A 19,034-nucleotide genomic window follows, 5' to 3' on the forward strand; every position below is an offset into this window, starting at 1 on the left:
TATTCCGCGTCAGCGATGGCCATGAGGACAATTGAAAAATATTTCTTGTAATTGAAATATTCCGATCCCGATCCAGCTGGCTTTACAATGCGGATATGTTTCCCGTCCACAGCGCCCAAGTAGTTGGGAAACTGACATATCTGTTGAAACTTGTCAGCAATTTCAATCCACCTCTCTGTTGTGGGCTCTGGTAAAAACTCTTCAGCTAAGGAGTCCCACAGTGCACGGCATGTGTACTTCACTATTCCAGATATGGTGGAAATCCTGAGCCTGTACTGGAAATGCAGAGACGAAAGGAATTCTCCAGTTGCAAGAAATCTGTGGGGAATTAAAAAACAATCAATTAGTTTAAAATCACAGCATTACATACCAAAAGTCAGCTATAACACTTGGAGCTGCAAACTACCACCAACAAGATTGCAGTGAAAGTGTGCTCTGATGCGAGCATATCCAATAAATGTGGCTTACCTTAAAGTCACCATCAGACGCTCTGCGGGTGAAACAGAGAAGCGGCAATAGGTGTCCGATTTTCTTATGAGGTGTGCAATGCGCTCCACCAAGTAATCAAAATTCTCCATTTTCATCCGAACATATCCAAAAAATTTATCCGGGTTTCGTCTAAGCTCCATGCAGAGTGTAGAATAGACCCCACGCGTCATTCTCTTGGCTGTGATGGGGTGGATCCACAAACGTCGTCTATGATGCCTGATGCGCTGCTGTCTCACTCTCTCCTTCTCCAGAACAATCACCCTCAAACGATTCGCCTCCGCTGTAAAATCCACCAAATTCTTGCCAATATTTCCAATCACAACATCCATCTTCGCCAGTAACTTGCTCTTCTCTTCAACCTGCACTTTCTCCTCTACAACCTGTCAAAGAAGGGCTGTAGGAACACGCTATATATAGTTTTTCAGTAGCCAATCCCTTTCGGAAGGCCACAAGGGGCGATTTTAAAAACCGGATCCGGCGTAATCCGTCAAAAAATGGATCGAAAACCGGATGAACAGGATGAGACGGATCCGGTTTTGGCTGTCAAGCGCAAGACGGATCCGGCAGAAAACCGGATCCGTCACATCTGGTTTTACTAAACATTTGCCAGATTCGGCGCTCCGGCACGACGCCGGAACGCTCCTGACGCCGAAAACCTGATGTGTGAAAGTAGCCTAAGGCTACAGGGACATGGTATACCTATTATTAGAACAAGGTTCAGATATCACATGCTGTGACTTGTCATTCATGCCATGCAGTAAAGACATCCACACAGAACACATTTAAGATGCAGTTAGTTATTTTCTTTTAAGTGTTAAATGTATAAAATTATGCAATAATTGCAACTTCCTGTGTAAATAAAGGCATAAATCCTTGTAAGAGAATTTTCCCGATTAAGTCCAGCTTTGAAATGAAAATTCTAAGGAAAAATAAAAGATAAGGTTAATATCATAGTCATAATTCTAAATATTATTACTGGAGTAGATTTTAATTTTCACAAAAAAATACAGTTCTACAATCTCTACTTCTACGAACACTCTATATATACTGTATTAATATGTATATCTACAAAACTATAGAACTACAGAATTATTCTCTATAAAATAATTACATATAACTGACTAATACATTGTATAACACTTTTACACAACATATAATTACATTTTTTTAGCCAATCCCTAAACCCAAACTTATCTCTTTGTAGCTGATGGATTCTCTGAGCAAAGTGTTCAGTTTACAGGCCATGATGTCACTCACCACCTGCTTCTGTCTGTCAAATTCCGCCATCTTTTCTACAGAAAGAAGATCAGAACTTCGAATTTTTCTTGACTCAATCTGTGAAGTTTTATCGGTGGTCTGCATTATTTCATACGGCATAAAGCAAACATGTGATTTTCTTCGTTCTTCACAGATTTGATTTTGGGGATACTTTGATACAGGCTTCTCATAAGATTTTACTTTGCCTGTCTTTACAAAATTAGTACAATTTATTTCCCTTTCACGATTCTCGTGTTTTCTGGCAAAATCAAGGGATTACGCACATTCAAATAAAGAATCTTTTGTGACGCAATAACACGAGATGCAGGATTTAGAAAACCAAATTTGCTTACAAAAGTCTTTATCAGGGACTGTGTTTTGACATTTTCAAAGAGCATTCTGTACAAGCGGTCAAATATGGACATAAATGTATAAGTGCATTCCTTCCGACCAATCCTTAATTTTTGAAGAATATCAATATCTGGATAATTTTCATTTGATGCACAAAATATCAGAATTTTTAATCTGTCTTTATCATTTAAATTCACATGTGTTTCACCAGATATAATTAACCCCTTAGCGACAGAGCCAGTTTGCAGCTTAATGACCAGGCCAATTTTTACAATTCTGACCACTGTCCCTTTATGAGGTTATAACTCTGGAACGCTTTAATGGATCCTGTTGATTCTGAGACTGTTTTTTCGTGACATATTGTACTTCATGATAGTGGTAAAATTTCTTTGATAAGTCTTGTGTTTATTTATGAAAAAAACAGAAATATGGCAAAAAATTTTAAAATTTTGCAATTTTAAAACTTTAAATTTTTATGCCCTTAAATCAGAGAGATGTGTCACATAAATTTCTTAATAAATAACATTTCCCACATGTCTACTTTACATCAGCACAATTTTGGATGCAAAATTTTTTTTTGTTAGGAAGTTATAAGGGTTAAAAGTTGACCAGCGATTTCTCATTTTTACAACAAAATTTACAAAGCCATTTTTTTTAGGGACCACATCATATTTAAAGTCATTTTGAGGGGTGTACATGACAGAAAATAACCAAAAGTGGCACCATTCTAAAAACTAGACCCCTCAAGGTGCTCAAAACCACATTCAAGAAGTTTATTAACCCTTTAAGTGCTTCACAGGAACGAAAGCAATGTGGATGGAAAAAAATAACATTTAACTTTTTTTTGGAAAAAAATTACTTCAGAACCAATTTTTTTTTATTTTCACAAGTGTTAAGAGAGAAAATCAACCACAAAATTTGTTGTACAATTTCTCCTGAATACGCCGATACCCCATATGTGGGGGTAAACCCCTTTTTCAGCACACGGCAGAGCTCGCAAGGGATGGAGCACCGTTTGACTTTTTCAACGCAGAATTGGCTGGAATTAAGATCGGATGCCATGTTGCGTTCGGAGAGCCCTTAATGTGCCTAAACAGTGGAAAACTCCAACAAGTGACCCCATTTTGGAAACTAGACCCATTAAGGAACTTATCTAGATGTGTGGTGAGCACTTTGAACCTTCAAGTGCTTCACAGAAGTTTATAACGTAGAGCCGTGAAAATAAGAAATCCATTTTTTTTTCCACAAAAATGATCTTTTCGCCCCCAAATTTTTATTTTTACAAGGGTAACAGGAGAAATCATACCCCCACAGTTATTATGCGATTTGTCCTGAGTACGCTGATACCCCATATGTGGGGAGGAACCACTGTTTGGGTGCATGGGAGAGCTTGGAAGGGAAGGAGTGCCATTTTGGAATGCAGACTTTGATGGAATGGTCTGCGGGCATCATGTTGCGTTTGCAGAGCCCCTGATGGGCCTAAACAGTGGAAACCCCCAACAAGTGACTCCATTTTGGAAACTAGACCCATGAAGGAACTTATCTAGATGTGTGGTGAGCACTTTGAACCTTCAAGTGCTTCACAGAAGTTTATAACGTAGAGCCGTGAAAATAAGAAATCCATTTTTTTTTCCACAAAAATGATCTTTTCACCCCCAAATTTTTATTTTTACAAGGGTAACAGGAGAAATCATACCCCCACAGTTATTATGCGATTTGTCCTGAGTACGCTGATACCCCATATGTGGGGAGGAACCACTGTTTGGGCGCATGGGAGAGCTCGGAAGGGAAGGAGTGCCATTTTGGAATGCAGACTTTGATGGAATGGTCTGCGGGCATCATGTTGCGTTTGCAGAGCCCCTGATGGGCCTAAACAGTGGAAACTCCCAACAAGTGACTCCATTTTGGAAACTAGACCCATGAAGGAACTTATCTAGATGTGTGGTGAGCACTTTGAACCTTCAAGTGCTTCACAGAAGTTTATAACGTAGAGCCATGAAAATAAGAAATCCATTTTTTTTCCACAAAAATGATCTTTTCGTGCCCAAATTTTTATTTTTACAAGGGTAACAGGAGAAATCATACCCCCACAGTTATTATGCGATTTGTCCTGAGTACACTGATACCCCATATGTGGGGGGGAACCACTGTTTGGGCGCATGGGAGAGCTCGGAAGGGAAGGAGTGCCATTTTGGAATGCAGACTTTGATGGAATGGTCTGCGGGCATTATGTTGCGTTTGCAGAGCCCCTGATGGGCCTAAACAGTGGAAACCCCCCACAAGTGACCCCATTTTGGAAACTAGACCCCCTAAGGAACTTATCTAGATGTGTGGTGAGCACTTTGAACCCCCAAGCGCATCACAGAAGTTTATAAACGCAGAGCCGTGAAAATAAAAAGTCTTTTTTATTTCCACAAAAGTGATTTTTTAGACCCCAATTTTTAGACCCCCAAAGTTGGTAAATAGTGGAAACCCCTCAATTCTTGCTCCAACCCTAACCCCAACACACCCCTAACCCTAATCCCAACCCTAATCCCTAATCCTAACCCTAATCCTAGTTCGCCCTAACCCTAGCCGAACCCTAGCCCAACCCTAACCCTAACCCTAGCCTAACCCTAACCCTAGCCTAACCCTAACCCTAGCCTAACCCTAACCCTAGCCTAACCCTAACCCTAGCCTAACCCTAACCCTAACCCTAGCCTAACCCTAGCCTAACCCTAACCCTAGCCTAACCCTAACCCTAACCCTTATGGAAAACTGAAAAAAAAAATATTTTTTTTATTTCATTATGTGTGCCTATATAAGGGGGTGATAAACGGGGGGGTTATGTACTATTTTTATTATTTTGATCACTATGATCGTTTATCATAGTGATCAAAATAATGAATGGAATCTGCCAGCCGGAGCCAGCAGATTCCCGGCGGGCGCACTGCGCATGCGCCCGCCATTTTCAAGATGGCGGCGCCCATCGGATGACGCCGGCGGGCGCGGGACCACCGGGAGGGGACAGAGGACAAGGGAGAGGTACCGGGAGGGGACCGGGGGGATCGGGGACCCTATTTCTCTATCCTCTGATGTGCGATCACATCAGAGGAAAGAGAAATTAAATGTAAAATCGCAGCTTTTTTTTTTTTTGCGGTCGCCGTTATAGGGTTAATAACGGCGATCGCAAAAGCGGGGGTCAGTAAAAACCGACCGATTCATGTTCTCTGGGTCTCGGCTACCCCTGGCAGCCGAGACCCCGGAGAAAATCCGACACTGGGGGGCGCTATTCACTTAAATCACAGCGCCGTGAATTAACGGCGCTGTGGTTTAAGTACCCTTAATTACCGCCGTTAAAAGGCGTATCGGCGGTCGTTAAGGGGTTAAAGAGAATCGCCTGGAAAAGTTTACAGGGATACACATTTTAAATAACTGATTCCTTTCCTCGTTACTCAAATCAAATTTGTCAACACAGCTTTCAAAAACCTCAGAGTTTCTACAAACATGGATTTTGTTATCATATGCAGGAATGATTTTGCATATTTTTAACAAATTTTTCCTTACTTTACTTCAGAGATGGGCCTCTGAGTGGTCGTCTATTTTTAGTGGTACGTCTTTCCCTTGTACGGCATCTACGTCAGTTCTGAAGTCTCCTCCTACTTCTCCATCTTGTTCCACGTTTGCAAGGTCCACTTGAATGGCTGCTGCTAGAGTTGAGCGACTTTTGGTTTTTTAGGGTCGAGTTTCGTTTCGTGAAACCCGACTTTTCCAAAAGTTGGGTCGAGCAAGATCGGCCGATTATAGGGAAAAGTCGGGGTCGTCCCGAAACACGAAACCCAATGAAAGTCAATGGGGAATAAAAGTCGGCAGTGAGAGGAGGACAGGAAACACACCTACAGTGCTCATTTGAATGCCAAAAGCATCAATTCTTCTTACTTAAGCTTGTCAACCTTAATTAACTTCATAATACAAGTTATGCACTGAAAAATGGGGGTTATTTGGCTAAAGTTGTGGGGGTAGGGCTGGCTCCAGGTTTTCATGTGCCCTGGGTGAAAGAGCGCCCCTTTAACACATACCACAACTCATCATGCTCCGATACAGCAGAGAAATAGCGGTATAGTACAATGAAAAATACTTCACTTTTTACATCTCATGACGAGGCCCATCTATTTCTCCATACAGAATCATTGGTCCCATATAATGTTTGAAACAGTATATGATGAGCTCCACATAATGCTACAGTATATGTTGGTCCCCATGGATGAAGCTCCACTGTCTTATGGGCCCAAATAATGCTCCAAACATAATGGGCCCCATTTCTAATGCTCTAGTGTATAATGGGCCCTGTAAATGCTGCTCCAGTGTCTGATGTCCACCTTTGGAATGTTCCAGTGTATGGTGGGCCCCATCTATCATTCTCCAGAGTATAGTGCTCCCCAAAAATTGCTGTCCCAACATTGAAAACAATGAAATAAGTCTCCTCGCTAGGGAATCCCTGTACTAGTCTGGACTCCTCGTCGTCCCCATCTTCCATCTCACTGCACAGTATTTCAACCTTGCAAGTGCTGTGATCCTGAGCAAGCAGGGGGGGCCCACTCGTTGGCGACGGCACTGGCACAGGGCCCCTGATAGTACGGTGGTGTGTCTGATGGCGGGTGGGCCAAACCTGCACTTTCATCTGCAGCTTCCTCTTTGTCACCGTGTAAGATGGAACTGTATATGGGAAGGGTAACCTGAGTTTCATCAGGGTCAGATTCAGGCCGTGTAGCGTGCGAGGGGAATGTAGTGGTCTGGGTCAATGTACCAGCAGATTCATCGAGCAGTGGCTGGGAATCAGTGCACTTGTGTCGCCCCCAGGAGTACGGTCGCCACAGTGGCATTACCTTCCTCCTAGGGAGTGTGATGTCATGCTTGGGAGCAACGAAGGATCTCTCTAGCAGGTTAACTGATTGGGCGGCGTTATTCCCACGAGTCATGACCCTACAAACAGCGTTCATGAAGGCAAAGTGTTTGTTTTACCTGGGCAGTATGGTTGCAAAGCTGAACCTTAAAGGAATGTCCAGAAGGGCACCACCAGGAGTGGAGCCTACGTTTAAATTCGACTCCACCTGGGAAACCTCAACCATGCCAGCTACAGAACAGATGCACACATTGCAAGCTTAATTCCGTTAACGAACAAGACTCCGTCATGCCCCGCGGTCCGAGTCCGGCTTACTAGAGGGAAACGTGAGGCTCTGGCACATGAGATTGGCCAATAACTGGTGTGTCATGCCCTTACATGTCCGTGGCTGCATGTGCGCTACACTGATAAGGCCAGCGTTTGTCGCTTACAGGTGCAGATAACCCGCTGAACAACGTTAGTGATGGGGATCACTGATTACAATTATTACCCGCGAACGATGATTTCCCAGTAAGTGCAGGTCAACCGCAGTTCCGTCATTCCTGAAAAAATGAAAAACTTACGTATGCAAACCTCAGGTGCTGTAGCTTGCTTAACAGCTCGCCAGCCGTTCTCACGCCCAGTATGGATTACACGTGATTGCACAAAGGTGAGAAAGGGTACCGTATCCCCGGATAACATGTATGGATAGCATACACATTCAAAATATATGTCTATACATCAGGAGGCAGGCTCAGACGGTGTTAGGCCCTGTATGGCTTGCACGTGATTGCACAAAGGTGAGAAAGGGTACCGTATCCCCGGATAACATGTATGGATAGCGTACACATTCAAAATATATGTCTATACATCAGGAGGCAGGCTCAGACGGTGTTAGGCCCAGTATGGCTTGCACGTGATTGCACAAAGGTGAGAAAGGGTACCGTATCCCCGGATAACATGTATGGATAGTGTACACATTCAAAATATATGTCTATACATCAGGAGGCAGGCTCAGACAGTGTCAGGCACAGTATGGATTTGACGGCCCAGACTACACAGCGGAGGAGCAGGGAGAGGTAAAGATTGCAAATGCTGGTGCCCTGCCCAAGCAAGGGGGGCCCGCTCGTGGGCGTCGGTACTGGCACTGGGCCCCTCATAGTACGGCGGTGTGTCTGATGGCGGGTGTGCACCACCACCATCAGAGACACTTGATTGCACTATGAGGGACCCTGTGCCAGTGCCCGAGCCCAAGAGTCGGCCTACCCACCTGTCCAGGGCAACGGCACTCGCACGGTGTCGTGCGCTAGGTGGTGACCCCAGCCATGGGGGGGAGGCAGCACAGTTAGGGAGTTTTAGAAAGTGGCATATGTTGATGTTGGACATTCAGCTGATGCAAAAGGCGAAATAGGTCAAGTCCCAGGAAGAGGTGGACCAAAGCAAGCCATTTTTCTGTCACCCTATGTGTCATCAGGGGAAGGTGGGACAAAATCCTTGGAAAAGCATGCATGGTTCATTTTAATGAAGGTTAGATCATCCACATTTTGGGTTGACAGACGGGTCCTTTTTTCTGTCAGGATTGATCCAGCTGCACTGAAGACTCTTTCCGATAGCACACTTGCAGCTGGGCAAGCGAGCTCCTGTAAGGCATATTGTGCCAATTCAGGCCATGTGTCCAGTTTAGCGGCCCAATAGTCAAAGGGGAATGACCTGTGTGGGAGAACATCGATATGGGAGGAAAAGTAATTTGTAACCATAGTTGACAACTGCTGTCTCCTGTCACTTTCCATCGATGCAGTATTACCAGTTGTGTGAGCGGTCCGTGAAAAATCAGTCCACAACATTGTCATGAAACCCCTGTCTCCAACGCCACTTCAGCTGTGTGCACCATGAACACCTCTGCCAAGCTGCCCCCGGCCCGTGTGAGAACCATCACCGCTGCTGTGTGCTGGGAATGCCTCAAGCAACTGATTTACCAGAGATGCTTGTTTATTAGCCAATATTAGGTCAAGGTTCTCCTGTGGCATGATGTTTTGGAATTTGCCTTTATAGCGTGGATCCAGGATGCTGGCCAACCAGTAGTCGTCATCGTTCATCATTTTGGCAATGCGGGGGTCCCTTTTTAGGATCTGCAAGGCATAATCTGACATGTGGGCCAATGTTCCCGGTGTCAATGATGCACTGCGAGTGCTGGTTGGAGGAGCACTTTCTGGCAAATCCACATCCCTCCAGTCACGCACAAACCCTGTACCAGACCTTGCCACGCCAACATTTTCACTTGCCTCACGAGATGCATCCTCCTCCCCTAAGTAATCATCCCCATCATCATCCTCCTCCTCCTCTTCTTCCTCCACCTCGTCCAGGAGAGGTCCCTGAGCAGACAATGGCTGAATGTCATCAAGGATTCCCTCCTCCTCTTCCTCCTCATCAACATTGGCTGCAGACGCCTGCTCCTTAAGGTGCGTCAAAGTTTGCATGAGCAGACGCATAAGTGGGATGCTCATGCTTAGGATGGCGTCGTCTGCGCTTATCAGCCGTGTGCATTCCTCAAAACACTGAAGGACTTTACAGAGGTCTTTCAGCTTCGACCACTGCACACCTGTCAACTCCATGTCTGCTCTCAAAGTGCCTGGCCGTGTATCCTCCCACAAATGCATTATGGCCTGCCTCTGCTCGCACAGCCGCTCCACCATGTGCAGGGTGGAGTTCCACCTTGTTGCAATGTCGATAATGAGGCGGTGGTTGGGAAGGTGGAGCAATCGCTGCAGCTTCTGCATACGAACGGAGTGTACAGGCGACCGGTGGATGTGCGCGCACAGTCTTCGCACCTTCTGGAGCAGGGCTGTTATCTCCGGATAATTTTTGAGGAAGCACTGCACCACCTGGTTCAAGGTGTGAGCCAAGCAAGGTATGTGGCTGAGTTTTGAAAGGGCTATGGCTGCCACAAAATTACGGCCGTTATCACTAACTACCTTGCCTGCCTCAAGATGTACACTGCCCAGCCATGACTCAGTTTGTCGCTTCAAGTACTCGGCCAGCACCTCGGCGGTGTGTCTGTCGCCCAAACACATCATCTGCAACACAGCCTGCTGACGCTTTCCACTAGCTGATCGATAGGGGGACACCTCTTGTGCAACAGTGGCAGCTGCAGATGGAGTGTTCGTACGACTGCGCTCTGTGGACGAGTTTTCGCTTTTGGAGGAGGAGGAGGAGGAGGGTCGAACGCCTACAGCCAACTGTTTCCTATACCGTGGGCTAGGCAGCACTGTCCCACCACCGCTGTCCCCTGTGGACCCTGCATCCACCACATTAACCCAGTGCGCAGTGATGGACACGTAACGGCCGTGGCCATGCCGACTGGACCATGCATCAGTTGTGAGGTGCACCTTTCCACTCACTGACTGCTTGAGTGCATCGACAATGTGGTCTTTTACATGATGGTGGAGGGCTGGGATGGCTTTGCGAGCGAAGAAGTGGCGACTGGGTAGGTTATAGCGTGGTACTGCATAGGCCATGAGTTCGCGGAAAGCTGCGCTTTCCACCAACCGATAGGGCATCATCTCAAACGAGATTAGTTTGGCAATGTGGGCGTTCAAACCCATTGTACGCGAATGAGAGACTGAGTACTTTCTTGACCTACTCATAGTGTCTGGGAGGGTGAGCTGGACTTGAGAGCTGCATATGGTGGAAGTAGCAGTGGACAGGGCGGACTGAGAGAGGGTTGATGATGGTGATGGAGTTGGTGTTCTTTCTGATGGCCTAGATTCAGTATTTCGTTGATATAACAGTGGGATTCCCTGACTGCTGTGGCCTTGCAACGACACCTCAACATTTGCTGCTGTGCTAACCGGTGGGCTTACAGTGGGGGAAACAATGTAGCGTTGCTGACTACCTTCTTTGTGATAAAAAAATAAATAAAAAACAAATCTGAACTGAGAAAAGTAAGTTAATGTGTATGCACGATGTAAGTGCATATTAACACATGACCATTAACCAGAGAAAACAAAAAGCAAAAAACACAAATATCCTGAACTAAAAGTAAAAAATATACTGCAAATAATGCATAAAGGTAATAATAATAATAAGGGTATTTAGTAAACATAATTTTGATCAAAATAATGTACAAGCCATCCCGCCACGTCACGGCAACCCTTGTGGGACAGTCCCTACTCTAGTATTTAAAACCTTTTCACTTGCCAAGTGGCGTGAATGTAAATAAGGGTCGAGCGGCTGAACCACTAGTAACAGCTTAGGCCAGGCTGGATGGCTTTCCCAGCTCAGAAAGAGGGCGGTCACACCCATATATGAATCATAGAATCGTAGAGTTGGAAGGGACCTCCTGGGCCATCTGGTCCAACCCCCTGCTCAAAGCAGGATTCGCTAAATCATCCCAGTCAGATGTCTGTCCAGCCTCTGTTTGAAGACTTCCATTGAAGGAGAACTCACCACTTCTCGTGGCAGCCTGTTCCACTCATTGATCACTCTAACTGTCAAAAAGTTTTTTCTAATATCTAATCTGTGTCTCCTCCCATTCAGTTTCATCCCATTGCTTCTAGTCTTTCCTTGTGCAAATGAGAATAAAGTTGATCCTTCTACAATGTGACAGCCCTTTAGATATTTGTAGACAGCTATTATGTCTCCTCTCAGTCTTCTCTTTTGCAAACTAAACATTCCCAATTCCTGCAACCTTTCCTCATAAGACAGGGTTTGCAGACCGGTCACCATTCTGGTCGCTCTTTTCTGAACTTGCTCCAGTTTGTTGATGTCTTTTTTAAAATGTGGTGCCCAAAACTGGACACAATATTCCAGATGAGGTCTGACCAAAGAGGAGTAGAGGGAAATAATGACTTCACGTGATCTAGACTGTATGCTTCTGTTAATACATCCTAGAATTGCATTTGCCTTTTTTGCTGCTGCATCACACTGTTGACTCATATTCAGTCTGTGATCTATTAGTATACCCAAGTCTTTTTCACATGTGCTGTCACTTAGCCCTATTCCTCCCATTCTATATATGCTTTTTTCATTTTTATTGCCCAGATGTACTACTTTGCATTTCTCCCTGTTAAAAACCATTCTGTTAGTTGCTGCCCACTTCTCCAGTTTATTTAAATCTTTTTGAATCCTTTCTCTCTCTTCTCTAGTATTAGCTATCCTTCCTAGCTTTGTGTCATCAGCAAATTTAATCAGTTTACCCTCAATTCCTTCATCTAAATAGTTGATAAAGATGTTGAACAATACAGGGCCCAGGACAGAGCCCTGTGGTACCCCACTTGAGACATTCTTCCAACTGGATGTGCAGCCATTTACGATCACTCTTTGGGTCCGATCACTAAGCCAGTTATGAATCCACCTAACAGTTGCTTTGTCCATTCCATACTTAGTCATTTTTTCAATAAGGATTGTATGAGAGACTTTGTCAAATGCTTTGCTGAAGTCAAGATATACTATATCTACAGCATTTCCTTGATCCACCCAATCAGTGATACCGTCATAGAAGGAAATTAAGTTTGTCTGACATGACTTATTAGTTACAAACCCATGCTGACTCTGTTTAATCACTTCATTCTTATCAAAGGTATTGACATACATGTTGTTTAATAATTTGTTCAAAGATCTTTCCTGGTATAGAAGTCAGACTCACCGGCCTATAGTTGCCTGGGTCCACCTTCTTCCCCTTTTTGAAGATAGGAACAACATTTGCTCTTCTCCAGTCTTCTGGCACTTCTCCTGTTCTCCAAGAATTTTCAAAGATTATGGAGAGGGGTTCAAAAATTTCTTCTGCTATCTCCTTCAGTACTCTGGGGTGTAATTCATCTGGACCTGGAGACTTGAATTCATTTAGGTTAGCTAAGTGTTTCCTCACTATCTTTCTGTTTATAGATATCCTGGATTCTTCTATTCCCTTAATAGGACAGTAGAAGAATCCAGGATATCTATATGCACTGAATGCACAATGAAATGAATAAAAAACAAATCTGAACTGAGAAAAGTAAGTTAATGTGTACGCACGATGTAAGTGCATATTAACACATGACCATTAACCAGAGAAAACAAAAAGCAAAAAACACAAATATCCTGAACTAAAAGTAAAAAATATACTGCAAATAATGCATAAAGGTAATAATAATAATAAGGGTATTTAGTAAACATAATTTTGATCAAAATAATGTACAAGCCATCCTGCCACGTCACGGCAACCCTTGTGGGACAGTCCCTACTCTAGTATTTAAAACCTTTTCACTTGCCAAGTGGCGTGAATGTGAATAAGGGTCGAGCGGCTGAACCACTAGTAACAGCTTAGGCCAGGCTGGATGGCTTTCCCAGCTCAGAAAGAGGGCGGTCACACCCATATATGCACTGAATGCACAATGAAATGAATAAAAAACAAATCTGAACTGAGAAAAGTAAGTTAATGTGTATGCACGATGTAAGTGCATATTAACACATGACCATTAACCAGAGAAAACAAAAAGCAAAAAACACAAATATCCTGAACTAAAAGTAAAAAATATACTGCAAATAATGCATAAAGGTAATAATAATAATAATAAGGGTATTTAGTAAACATTATTTTGATCAAAATAATGTACAAGCCATCCCGCCACGTCACGGCAACCCTTGTGGGACAGTCCCTACTCTAGTATTTAAAACCTTTTCACTTGCCAAGTGGCGTGAATGTGAATAAGGGTCGAGCGGCTGAACCACTAGTAACAGCTTAGGCCAGGCTGGATGGCTTTCCCAGCTCAGAAAGAGGGCGGTCACACCCAGAGAAAAGTAAGTTAATGTGTATGCACGATGTAAGTGCATATTAACACATGACCATTAACCAGAGAAAACAAAAAGCAAAAAACACAAATATCCTGAACTAAAAGTAAAAAATATACTGCAAATAATGCATAAAGGTAATAATAATAATAAGGGTATTTAGTAAACATAATTTTGAGCAAAATAATGTACAAGCCATCCTGCCACGTCACGGCAACCCTTGTGGGACAGTCCCTACTCTAGTATTTAAAACCTTTTCACTTGCCAAGTGGCGTGAATGTGAATAAGGGTCGAGCGGCTGAACCACTAGTAACAGCTTAGGCCAGGCTGGATGGCTTTCCCAGCTCAGAAAGAGGGCGGTCACACCCTATATGCACTGAATGCACAATGAAATGAATAAAAAACAAATCTGAACTGAGAAAAGTAAGTTAATGTGTATGCACAATGTAAGTGCATATGAACACATGACCATTAACCAGAGAAAACAAAAAGCAAAAAACACAAATATCCTGAACTAAAAGTAAAAAATATACTGCAAATAATGCATAAAGGTAATAATAATAATAATAAGGGTATTTAGTAAACATTATTTTGATCAAAATAATGTACAAGCCATCCCGCCACGTCACGGCAACCCTTGTGGGACAGTCCCTACTCTAGTATTTAAAACCTTTTCACTTGCCAAGTGGCGTGAATGTGAATAAGGGTCGAGCGGCTGAACCACTAGTAACAGCTTAGGCCAGGCTGGATGGCTTTCCCAGCTCAGAAAGAGGGCAGTGTGACCGCCCTCTTTCTGAGCTGGGAAAGCCATCCAGCCTGGCCTAAGCTGTTACTAGTGGTTCAGCCGCTCGACCCTTATTCACATTCACGCCACTTGGCAAGTGAAAAGGTTTTAAATACTAGAGTAGGGACTGTCCCACAAGGGTTGCCGTGACGTGGCGGGATGGCTTGTACATTATTTTGATCAAAATTATGTTTACTAAATACCCTTATTATTATTATTACCTTTATGCATTATTTGCAGTATATTTTTTACTTTTAGTTCAGGATATTTGTGTTTTTTGCTTTTTGTTTTCTTCTTTGTGATCAGTTGCACATGTGGCACTTGAGGTTTTTTTGTTGTGTCCACTAGGGTGACCGGATCTCATATGGGGGGGAAAAAATGTCGGAATTTTGTCCGTCTGGACCCCACAAAACGATTCCCCTTTCCAGATATTGAGATAGTCAAAATTTGAGCTCGATCAAACGACGTTAACCCGTGCCGCTCGTCGCTCAAAGTTTGAAAAAATCCAAATTGAGGTTTTTTTAAGATTTAGGTATTTTGCATAGTCTGTTAGACTATAAAGAATGTGACAACAACATTGCAGAAATAGCCCTGACCAAATTTTCGAACCATTTGTGGTATTTGAATGCAGAGTTGGTGGGATTATCGTTTTTTGATCCCACTAGAGTTGAGCGAAACGGCTCGAAAAATTTCAAAAGTCCCCAACTTTTGGCAAAGTCGGGTTTCATGAAACGAAACCAGACCCTAGGATGAGGTCGGCCACGAGGTCGGCGACTTACGTGCCAAAGTCGCGTTTCAAAAGTTTGTTTTGCGCTCTTTTTCAGCCAATCAGGATCCACGGACACTGTGGGCAACGTGATGACATAGGCAGGGGTCACCACCATCTTTCAGAAGGGCATGCAAGTGATTGGCTTGCTTTGGTGGGCGTCACAGGGGGTATAAAAGGGCGTGCACGCCGACCTCCATCTTACTTCTGCCGATCTCAGTATAGGGAGAGGTTGCTGCTGATTCTGTAGGGAGAGCGTTAGGCAGGGAAGAAGACAAAAAAACTGCTTCTGCTGCTAGCGATTTGGCCTGCACAACACACCAGTCACTGTGTGTGCAGTGCAAGGGGAGGCTATATAGTGGTGTATCAGTGGTGTTGGTTGTTGGGCTGCCTTCTAAGGCTTCCTGACATTCCTGCATTGCTGTTGACCCACTGCTCCGCAAACTGCTTTTTTAAAAGCAATCCCAATTTTTTTTTTTGTCCTGCTGAGAAGAAAAAAAAACTGCTTCTGCTGCTAGCAATTTGGCCTGCACAACACACCAGTCACTGTGTGTGCAGTGCAAGGGGAGGCTATATTGTGGTGTATCAGTGGTGTTGGTTGTTGGGCTGCCTTTTAAGGCTTCCTGACAGGCTGGCATTGCTGTTTACCCACTGCTCTGCAAACTGCTTTTTTAAAAGCAATCCAATCTCCCTTATCCTCTAGTCACTTTGGTCACAGCTGTGCCATCGAGCCTGTCACATATCGCTCAGATATTCATTGGGCCTCACACAATCCAAAAGTGTCCAGTGTCCAAAAGTGTGTGCAGAGATTCAAAATCTCCCTTATCCTCTAGTCACTTTGGTCACAGCTGTGCCATCGAGCCTGTCACATAGCGCTCAGATATTCATTGGGCCTCACACAATCCAAAAGTGTCCAGTGTCCAAAAGTGTGTGCAGAGATTCAAAATCTCCCTTATCCTCTAGTCACTTTGGTCACAGCTGTGCCATCGAGCCTGTCACATAGCGCTCAGATATCAGTGGGCCTCACACAATCCAAAAGTGTCCAGTGTCCACAAGTGTCTGCAGAAATTCAAAATCTCCCCTGTCCTATAGACACCTTGTACCTTGTTTTACATTACTATATAGTTTGTTGGATTTTGTCTACATTTCTACCAAAAATGAGGAAGGCTGATGGAAGAGGCCGTGGAATTGGGCGGGGGTTGGCAGCTGGTAATGATGGTGTTGGTGGTGGATCTGATGGTAGTGGCAAGAGCAAAATAGGACCGAATGCAGGAGGTGTTGAGCCTGCGTCATCGTCTGGCTACATAAGGCCTCGAACACTTAGTTTTCTAGGAGTTGGCAAACCGCTTTTAAAGCCAGAGCATCAGGAAAAAGTTTTGTCTTACATTGCTGACTCAGCCTCCAGCTCTATCGCCTCCTCTTCTTCAGTTGTAAAAAGTAAAAGCACTGAGTCGTCATTGGAGGCTCATGTTCATGAACCACACCTTTCCTTGTGTCCTTCACCCCAACCAAGATTGAAGGATGACGCAGGCCATACTACTGATTACTCCATGGAGCTGTTTTCACATACCATGCCTGGATTATCAAGTGAAATGGTGAATTACCCAGGCCAAGATGAATCTGACATGGAGTGCACTGATGCACAGCCGCTGATGGATGATTCTGCTGGTACATTCACTCAGAGCACTACATTGTCCTCGCAGTGTACAGAGCCAGATTCTGACCCTGATGAGACTCAGGTGCCCCTTCCCGCACACTATACCACCATACACGGTGACACAGAGGAAGGTGCACATGACATAGAAGAGGAGGTGATGGATGACCCAGTTGTTGACCCAGATTGGCATCCATTGGGGGAAGAGGGTGCTGCTTCCAATAGCTCAGATGAGGAGCATCCACAGCAGACATCGACATTGCAACAGCTGTTATCTGGCAGGCCCGGAGCACTCCAAAGACAGGTTCCAAACATCAAAAGAGTTGCTGGACAGCTTGTCCAGAGGGACAAAAGATCACAGCGTGCTAGGCCGCAAAATGTCTGCCAAAGTAGGAAGAGTGCAGTGTGGCACTTTTTTGAACAAAATCCTCATGATCAGGCCAAGGTTATCTGTAAGAAGTGCGCAAAGACCTTTAGCCGAGGGAAAAATCTGAAAAATTTGAATACCAGTTGCATGCTTAGACATTTAACCAGCATGCACTTGCAAGCGTGGACACAACACCAAACCTCAAGTGCCACATGTGCAACTGATCACAACGAAGGTAGTCAGCAATGGTACATTGTTTCCCCCACTGTAAGCCCACCGGTTAGCACAGCAGCAAATGTTGAGGTGTCGTAGCAAGGCCACAGCAGTCAGGGAATCCCACTGTTATATCAACGAAAGACTGATTCTAGGCCATCAGAAAGAACACCAACTCCATCACCATCATCAACCCTCTCTCAGTCCGCCCTGTCCACCACTACATCCACCATATGCAGCTCTCAAGTTCAGCTCACCCTCCCAGACCCTATGAGTAGGTCAAGAAAGTACTCAGTCTCTCATCCGCGTACACTGGGTTTGAACGCCCACATTGCCAAACTAATCTCGTTTGAGATGATGCCCTTTCGGTTGGTGGAAAGCACAGCTTTCCGCGAACTCATGGCCTATGCAGTACCACGCTATGACCTACCCAGTCGCCACTTCTTCTCTCGCAAAGCCATCCCAGCCCTCCACCATCATGTGAAAGACCGCATTGTCCATGCACTCAAGCAGTCAGTGAGCGGAAAGGTGCACCTCACAACTGATGCATGGTCCAGTCGGCATGGCCAGGGTCGTTACGTGTCCATCACTGCGCACTGGGTTAATGTGGTGGATGCAGGGTCCACAGGGGACAGCGGTGGTGGGACAGTGCTGCCTAGCCCACGGTATAGGAAACAGTTGGCTGTAGGCGTTCGACCCTCCTCCTCCTCCTCCAGAAGCGATAGCTCGTCCACAGAGCGCAGTCGTACGAGCACTCCATCTGCAGCTGCCACTGTTGCACACGATGTGTCCCCCTATCGAGCAGCTAGTGGAAAGCGTCAGCAGGCTGTGTTGCAGATGATGTGTTTGGGCAACAGACACACCGCCGAGGTGCTGGCCGAGTACTTGAAGCGACAAACTGAGTCATGGCTGGGCAGTGTACATCTTGAGGCAGGCAAGGTAGTTAGTGATAACGGCCGTAATTTTGTGGCAGCCATAGCCCTTTCAAAACTCAGCCATATACCTTGCTTGGCTCACACCTTGAACCTGGTGGTGCAGTGCTTCCTCAAAAATTATCCGGAGTTAACAGCCCTGCTCCAGAAGGTGCGAAGACTGTGCGCGCATATCCGCCGGTCGCCTGTACACTCCGTTCGTATGCAGAAGCTGCAGCGATTGCTCCACCTTCCCAACCACCGCCTCATTATCGACATTGCAACAAGGTGGAACTCCACCCTGCACATGGTGGAGCGGCTGTGCGAGCAGAGGCAGGCCATAATGCATTTGTGGGAGGATACACGGCCAGGCACTTTGAGAGCAGACATGGAGTTGACAGGTGTGCAGTGGTCGAAGCTGAAAGACCTCTGTAAAGTCCTTCAGTGTTTTGAGGAATGCACACGGCTGGTAAGCGCAGACGACGCCATCCTAAGCATGAGCATCCCACTTATGCGTCTGCTCATGCAAACTTTGACGCACCTTAAGGAGCAGGTGTCTGCAGCCAATGTTGATGAGGAGGAAGAGGAGGAGGGAATCCTTGATGACATTCAG

The sequence above is a fragment of the Dendrobates tinctorius genome, unplaced genomic scaffold (genome assembly GCF_039654945.1).
Source record: "Dendrobates tinctorius isolate UK_male_01 unplaced genomic scaffold, ASM3965494v1 ptg000184l, whole genome shotgun sequence".
NCBI lineage: Eukaryota > Metazoa > Chordata > Amphibia > Anura > Dendrobatidae > Dendrobates > Dendrobates tinctorius.